The sequence below is a fragment of the Pteropus vampyrus genome, unplaced genomic scaffold (assembly GCF_000151845.1).
Source record: "Pteropus vampyrus isolate Shadow unplaced genomic scaffold, Pvam_2.0 Scaffold483, whole genome shotgun sequence".
Classification (NCBI taxonomy): Eukaryota; Metazoa; Chordata; class Mammalia; order Chiroptera; family Pteropodidae; genus Pteropus; species Pteropus vampyrus.
In genome coordinates, this window is record NW_011889264.1 from 2,038,094 (window position 1) to 2,047,247 (window position 9,154).

General features: G+C 33.8%; 1 pseudogene; it reads right to left on the reverse strand.

Moving 5' to 3' along the window:
* Positions 1–244: 244 nt before the first annotated feature.
* LOC111732706 lies at positions 245–363 on the reverse strand (annotated as a pseudogene).
* Positions 364–9,154: the final 8,791 nt, after the last annotated feature.

Genomic DNA, 9,154 nt, shown 5'->3' on the forward strand with positions numbered 1-9,154 from the left:
TTTTATTATTATCATACCTAAATCTATGAATAGATGATTATTAGACCTTTTTATTTTCTTTCACATGTCATAATTACGTTTTCATATTTTCCCTCTCTATGTCTCTCTATGCTTTATTCTGGCTAATTTCTTTTTTTCTTTTTTCTTTTTTTTTTAAGGCGAGGCAACCCTTGGTTGACTTCACAGATTGCAAGGACCTTGTCAGCTTACAATCCCTTAGTTTTTTTTTTTAATTTATTTTTTACACCTACAACACCTGTTTTTCCTAGCTGGTCTTCCATCCAAGTACTAACCAGGCCCAACCCTGCTAAGCTTCCAAAATCAGGTGGGATTGGGCTTGTTCAGGGTGGCATGGCCATAGACCGTGGCTAATTTCTTTCCTTTATCTTCAAGTTCACTAATTCTCTCTTCATCTATGTCAAATCGGTTGTTTTGACTGCCCACTGAGTTTTAAATTTTAATTATATTTTTTCCATAAACAATCTTGTTGACTCTTTTATAAAAATCTGGTCATATTTTGTATTCTCTTATATCTGGCTTACATTTCCATTCCCTCCTTTATTTCTTTGTACATATTAAACATGCTTACTTTATATTCTGAATTATGTAATTCCAATATTTGAAAAATAGTATTTCTTTATCATAGCTTTCTCTTTATTTCCATTGGCTCATACTCATAGTATCTTGTTTCCTCATGGGTTTTATGATTTTTCTTTTTATTTTCCATCATGAAGTTGTATAAACGACGACTTTTTCTGAGCAAATTCTATGAGGCCACAGTTTAGGATGCTTTTTCCTAGAATGAATTTGAATTTTCTCCTGCTAGGTGCCTGGAAAGAACTATCAACCAAAGATTACTTTAATTCCTCAGCTTTACTTTAATTCCTGGATATTTTTTAACACATGTACATAGTCTAATTTCGATCCCATTACCTACATGACAGCTAACCTGTAGTTAAGAATTACACACTCACACATCCTGATTTGCCCAATACAGTCCCAGTTAAAATGCCCTTTGTCTTGGTGTAATTATTAATAATTACCTTTTTTCACTCTCAGAAGATTCCCTGTTTGGATTATAAATTATATGTTGCTCAATTAAGAATAGTAAAAAGACATTTTTTATTTCTTCCAACCATAGCCAAGATAGAGTAGAGGTTTTATTATCTTTCCTTTTGCAGGACAGAATTTCTAGTTCACTCTTTCACTAAAGGTATATCTCCCAGAATCCTGATTTTAAGGTGGAGTTTCCATTCCAACTTCTCAAATAAGAAGCTCTATCTAGGTTTCTGTGGATTGGCAGGTGCCCTCAGGGCAGCTGCCGGCGTTAGCATGTTTACCTCTCTGGATTCATGCTTCTGCTTAGTTCTTTGCCCCTAAGGATTATCTTTACTTTATTGTGAACTCAGCTATATATTTAAAAGGATGTTGTAAATCTTTTATTCAGAATATTTAGTTGTTTGGTTGCAGGAAGTATTATTCCCACTAGAACAAAATCCCTGGGCACTTCATAAATACTGACTTAACTGCATGTGGTATTGGAAGAACCGATTTCTCTGGTGTTGAGATAATCCAGAAACTTCAAAGAGCGGGTTTCCTACTTGAGAGCTGGCACTTGTCCCACTTTGTTGAAAATAGAACAATTTACTTGAAGGAAAAAAAGTGTTCAAAAAAATTCTTTTAATGGTTTATATTTTCCAGGTATGAGCTGAGAGCATAAAGTAAAATCACTTTTGTTTTTCTAACAAAGGAAATAGACACATGCTAGTGTGAAAGATAAAAAAAATCTAGTATATGCATTTTATAGGTGAAGAAAAGAGACACCAAGAGGCTAAGTAACTTACCCATGGCCCACTATTAGTAAATGATGGAGCCGATATTAGAACCCACAGCCAGCCTGTCTATCATACTCATGCCCATCACCACTACCTCATCTACTCCTTGGCATAATTATATGCATTCTTCTATCTCATCATCATAAAAATCTATGATTATGGGGGAAAGTACAGCTACATTGATACCTATTATAGCCTTCCTAGTATTTGGAGTGTTGATAAATTTTCAGAAGCTATTCAGTAAAGGATATAAAGGATATAAAAAGTTAGGGGGGGTGGGGAAAATGTCAGCTTTGTTAAAGATTATAAGTACTATGGGGAAACATAGACATTTTATTCTAAATCATAAACGATTTCCATTTTCACATTCTGTTCTGTCTTCCTGGAAGCCTCTTTCATGTTTGTTTACCTGAAAATTTCTTGCTTATCCTTTTTATAAAGCTCAAATATTATCTCCATTTTAAAAAAAATCTCTCATGAATCTCATCCTCCCCATAGGCTTTCTCAGATAGAATTAATGATTCACTCTATTGTATTCTCATAGCATTTTTACATATCTTTATAATAACATCTATCAATTGTATTATGTTCAACCATGTTAAATTATAATTTTTATAGGTCAAAATTGGTTAAATGTCAGCAGTGTCATATGGTTCTACCTAAATTTATTGCGTATATGTATAACCCACTGGATTTAGGGGTAAAGACCATGCATCATTTATCTTTGTTTCTTTAATTTAGTGCCTGAGAATATACTCAAAATATGATTGTTGTATTGAATGAATGATCATACCCTTGGGGCAATATTTAAAAATATTAATCACTGATATCTACTGCATGGACATCAGAACTGATACTGGTGTTATACAACTGTTAAAACTGTGCCTGTTCTATCATCTGCATATTAGCCCAGCCTATGCCAAGAATATATGCAGAATAAAACTTTTGAGGTTGTAGTGAACCCCAAAGCGGGGTTCTAACTCAGTACATTTAATGCTTGAGCCTTCTCTATAACAATGCCACCAAATATCACTTACACCTGTAGTAACAGAGAACTAAGAACTTTCTGTAGTAACCAGCTCTATCTTTGAGCACCTCTCATCCCTAGAACATTCTTTCTGCCATTAGACACTATAGTCTGTCTACCCTGAACTTCTATCACAGAGCCTAGTTATCTGCTTAAGGGCTTCAGCTCTTCTGATGTTTGAATACTGTCATCATATCTGTCCCCAAGTCTTTTCTTCTATGTAGTTTGCCAAAATACCCTTGGTTTCTTATGGTATGACATAATGCTCACCTCTGTCAGAAGGGACAGATTCCAGTTATTTTACATGGTTCATTTTCTCGCATAATTGTAGTATTCTTTGACTATTTTTGTCTACCTATGATGTCCATAAAAACCTTGTATTCCAAGTGGGATATGACCACAACAGAAGAGAGCAGTTCTATCTTTGAGCACCTCTCATCCCATCCTTCAATCCCATTTAGGACAAGGTTTGACAGCATATTGCACATGACATTGTGATACACCAAAGCATTTCCTGTGTTATAAAACAAGAGTATGAGCCCAGTCCTAGGGAACCGTTCTATAGGATGGACAAGCTAGATAACTAAACTAGACCTCTGGTTCTTAATCCTGGCTGTGCATCGGAACTGTCTGTAGAGCTTTTTAAAATGAACCCCATGCCAGACCTACTGAACAATCTAGATATGGGACCTTTCAAAAGGGTATAGGAGGTAATATAAAATGTTCAAGAATGTGTGCTCTGGAGCAGGACTGCCTGGATTCAAATCTGTACTTATTTAATTTTGCAGATTGCTTAAACTCTGTATTTTCTCATCTCTAAAAAGTTATAATGGCCTCAGAGGGCTGTCGTGAGGATTAAATGAGTTACTATAAGTAAAGAACCTAGAACAGTTCCTCCCACTTAACACATGCTAAGTGACTATTGTCTATTATTGTGATCTAGGTATATTCAATCTCTACTGCTGGCTTTCATGCACAGGCTGAGAAAGCCCTGGTGTAGGACATGATATGACATGATACTCATCTCTGTCAGAAGGGGCAAATTACAGATGATCCTCCTGCCTTTCTCAAGGAAGAGTTCCTAATTCTTTACTTTCCTATTGGTTTATCACCACAGTGATCCCACAGAGACTTCAGTTCTCTGGCAGTCATCAGGAACATAACTGCTGCTAAGACAACGCCTCCTCTCCCTTCCTCCCTCTACACTTACTGAAACTTACTGAATGATCCTGATCTATGCTTCTCACATCTTTAGATCTTATAAGCTACTTCAAAAAATGGGAACATAGATTTGCCAACCTTTCATATTACCAAGCAAGAACATTCAAAAATTATAATTACATCTACTATCATTATAAATGGTATTGAAACACTAAAGAAGTAGAAAGTTTTAATCTCAGAATGAATAATAAGGCTATAATTAAGTTCAACCTATGGCCTCTCTCTTTGTCTATGACTATAGTTTATCTTTGTTAATTACAGACAGAGGGAAATTTATCATTAGTAAAAGTCATCACTTTCTTTGCCTGAACCCTCACTTGCGATTATAATTATAGCATAGTGAGCCTTTTGGTAAATTCTGCCTGTATAGAAAAGAAGAATTTGCTCTTGATTTACAGCTAAGTTTTGGCATATTTATGTTTCTATGGCTTTTATTTCCTTAATTGGATTTGTTTTGATAGTCTATTTTAATATAAAATTTATGTAGCTGTATTTTGGAATGAATATTAACATATTTTCCTATACAGCTTTTTCTCAGTTTTGCTAATGAAAATTCTGCGAATTAGGCACTGGAAAAATATGTGCCAGTAGTTAATGCTAATAGAGACACCAGAGCATTCTCTCTGCTATTAATCTGTAGATAATGGAAGTCCCATTTCTTAAGTACACACAGAAGAAAGAATAGAAAAAATACTAGCTATGACACCAAATGAATTGCCTTCTTTCCACACTACTGTGCCCTTGTAACCTAGGGCATGTAGAGCAGGCTGGCAGCCATCGCATTACAGATTTAAAAGTGCTGGAATCTCTCAGTCCTGTAGCAGGTTGCCTGATGGATTGGTGAGTAATGTACTTGAAGAGTGCATTACTGAGCTCTAGACTAATGGCCACCTCTTGCCCATGGCCTTTATGGTAGATCATTCATTGTGCTGCCTCATCAGCTTCCTGCCAGTCTTTATCTGGCATGAGCACTGGCTGTTCCAAAGCTGATTAATCCCCTGGGAACGAGTCCCACTGCAGATCTCTGTGTGGATTACACAAAAGTGGGAATGTTCTGGTGCTATGGAGACAACACAACTTTTCTCTGAAATCAAGAAGCCTCATTTTAGAAGATGAAATTACCTCACTAATCAATTTGCTATATACATATAGCAAATCTTATTAAAAATTTTAAAAACTTCCAATAAAATAAATGCAATGATTGCTAATTTCTAGGTTTTAAGTTCTACAAGAATGAAAAAAAATCTTAGAGTGGATATCTACAATGTAAACTTGTTAGCATATAAGTCATCTAAGGCAATATCATATCTCAACATAACTATATATTACATTTTAATTTAGCTTTTCTTTTTCTCAGATATTTTGCTGATTCCAGAATTTTAAAAGATGAAAAGCCTATACTTTTCACCTATAAAGTAATGTAGACATTTCTCTGAAAGGCTTACAACATAATATTTACTATAAAGAGTCACAAATGGAATTTGACAGTTAAGATTTTATCCAGCAGAAATGTATGATATAACATTTGATTTAAGTCAGAAAATTATCTTGAATATTTAAAGAAAAAAAACCCTAAATTAACATATTGTCAAAGTAGAGGTCTGTATTATAGATTTGCTACATTGTTATTAATTATAATTAGCACATTATAGGAATAACACACATTAAATATTTTAGGCCTTTGGTTCTTTAATCAGCACAAGGATATCATATTTCTTCAAATTAATTTTCTGAAATTAAGTGTGAAATAAGACAAGAGAAGCGAAAGCAAATAATAAAGGACCACATGTAACTCAAGATTAAGTGTAGACTATAATTCTAGGAGAATTTAAAGAAGAAAGAAGTCAATGGTGGCTGGAGGAATAAGAAGCATCATAGAGGAGATGAAGGTTAAGCTGACTTTTAAAGACTAGAATTAAGATAGGCAATGTGGAGAGTGGATATTCCAGGTCAGTAAAATGGCATGAACAAAAGCACAGAATTATTAAAGAACAATGCATATTATAGACTAGAAAGAAGAAAAACCTATCTAGAGCAGCGGATGTGGGTTTAGAAGTAGAGTTGAACAACATGGGGGTCAGGGGTACCCACAACCCATGCAGTCAAAAATCTGCACATAACTTAAGTTGGCCCTCCACATATGCAGATTCTCAGCCCTAGATCAAAACTACAGAAGTAGAAAATAAAGTACAAGCTGAGAGGACGTCTGATCCGGGCAATGTGGTAGACTAGATCATCTAGAAACCCTCTTTCTGCAATCATCTGGAAATGCTAACTAAAATAAAAATCTTTTGGAATACATAGATTACCTTCCAGAAAAATGATAAAAACATACAAGATTCAGAAATGAGCTAGAAACTTATTTTTATTAAATTTATTTGGGTAACACTGGTTAATAAAATTATATAAGTTTTAAGTGTACAGTTAGTTCAGTAATACGTCATATGTATATTGCATGGTGGCATTCACCACCCAAAGTTAAATTTCCTTCCATCGCCATATATTTGACTCTCTTTACCCTTATCCACCTCACCCCACCCCACTTCCCTCTGATAACTACTAAACTGTTGTCCGTGTCCATGAGTCTCTGTTTGTCTTGTTTGTTTGTTCCTTTCAGTTTTATATTCCACATATGAGTGAAATCATATGGTTCTCAACTTTTTCTGTCTAACTTATTTCACTTGGCCTAATAATCTCAAAATCTATCCATGTTGTTGCAGATGGCAGTATTTCATCTTTTCTTATGACTGAGTAATATTCCATTGTATATATGTGCTATATCTTTTTATCCAATCATCTATCAAAGGGCATTTAGGTTGTTTCTATGTCTCAGCCACTGTGAATAATGCTGCAGTGAACATCAGGGTACATATTATCTTTATGGATAAATGTTTTCAAATTTTGGTGGCAGTTATCCAGAAGAAGGATATGATAATTCTATTCTTAATTTTTTGAGGACACTCCATACTGTTTTCCACAGTGGCTGTACCAATTTACATTCCCACCAGCAGTGTATGAGGGTTCCTTTTCCCTAACAACCCCTCTAGCACTTGTTATTACTTGTCATATTGGTGATAGCCATTCTAACAGATGTAAGGTTGTAGTATCTCATTGTGATTTTGATTTGCATTTCCCTAATATCTAGTGAAGTTGAGCATATTTTCATGTCTGTTGGCCGTTTGTGTGTCTTCTACAGAGAAGTGTCTGTTCAGATCTTCTGCCCACTTTTTTAATTAAATTGTTTTTTTTGTTGTTGAGTTGTATGAGTTCTTTGTATATTTTGGATATTAGTCCCTTATTGGACTTTCTCAATTTTATTGATTTCTCCAAAGAACCAGCTTTTAGTTTTTTCCATTTTCTCTATTATTTTTCTTTTTTCTATTTTATTTCTTTCTGCTCTCATGTTTATTAGCTTTTCTCTTCTCATGTTGGGTTACATCTGCTGCTCCTTTTCTTATCTCTTAAGGTGTAGTCTAAGGTCTTTGGCTTGATACCTTTATTCTTTTCTAATATAAGTTTTCCCCCTAAGCACTCCTTTACAAATAACCCACAAATTTTGATATGTTGTGTTTTCATTTTCATAAAAGTCAAAATAATTTTAAATTTCCCTTTGGAATTTTTCTTTAACCCACAGGTTTTTATATGTGTGTTAGTTTCCAAATATTTGTGGATTTTCTAATATCTTTCTATTATGAATTTAATTTAATTTCATTGTGATTAGAACACATACGTTAGGTCAACTGAAATCCATTTAAATTTATTGAGACTTGTTTTATGGCCTACAGTAAGGTATATTGGTAAATGTTCTATCTACATCTGTAAAGAATGTGTAGTAATCTGCTATTGTTGGGTGGAGTGTTCAATAGACGCCAGTTAAGTCAAGATGGTTGATAGTGCTCAAATCTGCTAAATCCTTACTGATTTTCTGTTTACTTGTTCTATCAATCATTAAAAAAAGGGTCTTTAAATCTCTAACTATAACTATGAATCAGTCTATTACAGTTCAATGAGATTTGCTTTATGTATTTTGCATTTATTTAATGCATTTTAAAACTCTGTTATTAGGCGCATAAATGTATAGGATTATTATATCTTCATGATTTGACTCTGTCACTATGAAATAACCTTTCTCATCCCCGGTTATCCTATTTGCTCTGAGATGTACTTTGAGATTAATATAGTTACCCCAACTTTCTTTTGATTAGTGTTAGCATGATATATATTTTTATATTCCTTTATATTTAACCAATTTGTGCTTTTACATTTAAAGTGCCTTTCTGTAGGCAGCAAGTAGCTGAGTCTTATTTTTTATCCAATATGACAATCTCTGCCATTCTTATCGCACTTTATCTTGAATTATTTTTATATTCATTCACATGTAAACTAAGAACCATTAGCATTATACTTCCATTTATCTCCTTCCATACTTTGTGCTGTTTTGTCATTTATTTTATTATTACATACTTTATAAAGTTTACACTAAAATATTGCTTTTGCTTTCAACAATCGATCGTCTGTTAAAAGAATTAGGAAAAAAACACTCTTTTATACTTATACTTTTTTTCTTTCTTTTTAAGATCCATTTCCAACACTCTTCATTCTTTCCTATAATTGGAGTTTCTATTTAGTATTATTTTCTTTCTACCTAGAGAAACTTTTTTAGCATTTCTTGTAGTGTTGGTTTACTATTGACAGATTATCTCAGCTTCTGTTCATCTGAAAATATCTTTATTTTGCCTCTGTTCTTAAGGATATTTTCACTGGCTGTAGATTCTAGATTGATAATTTTCTTTTTTCAGCAGTTTTAAAATGTCATTCCATTTTCTTCTGGGTTCAATTCTTTCTCTTTTTTCTGATTTTATTTTATTTTTATTTTTTAATTTTTATTTTACAATTAGGGTTGACATTCAGTATTATTTTATATTAGTTTCGGGTGTACAGCATAGTGGCCAGACATCCCTACAATTTACGAAGTTATACACACTACTACCTTAGCACCCACCTGGTACCACACATAGTCACCACAATACCATTGACCATATTCCCCACGCTGCACTCTACATCCCTGTGA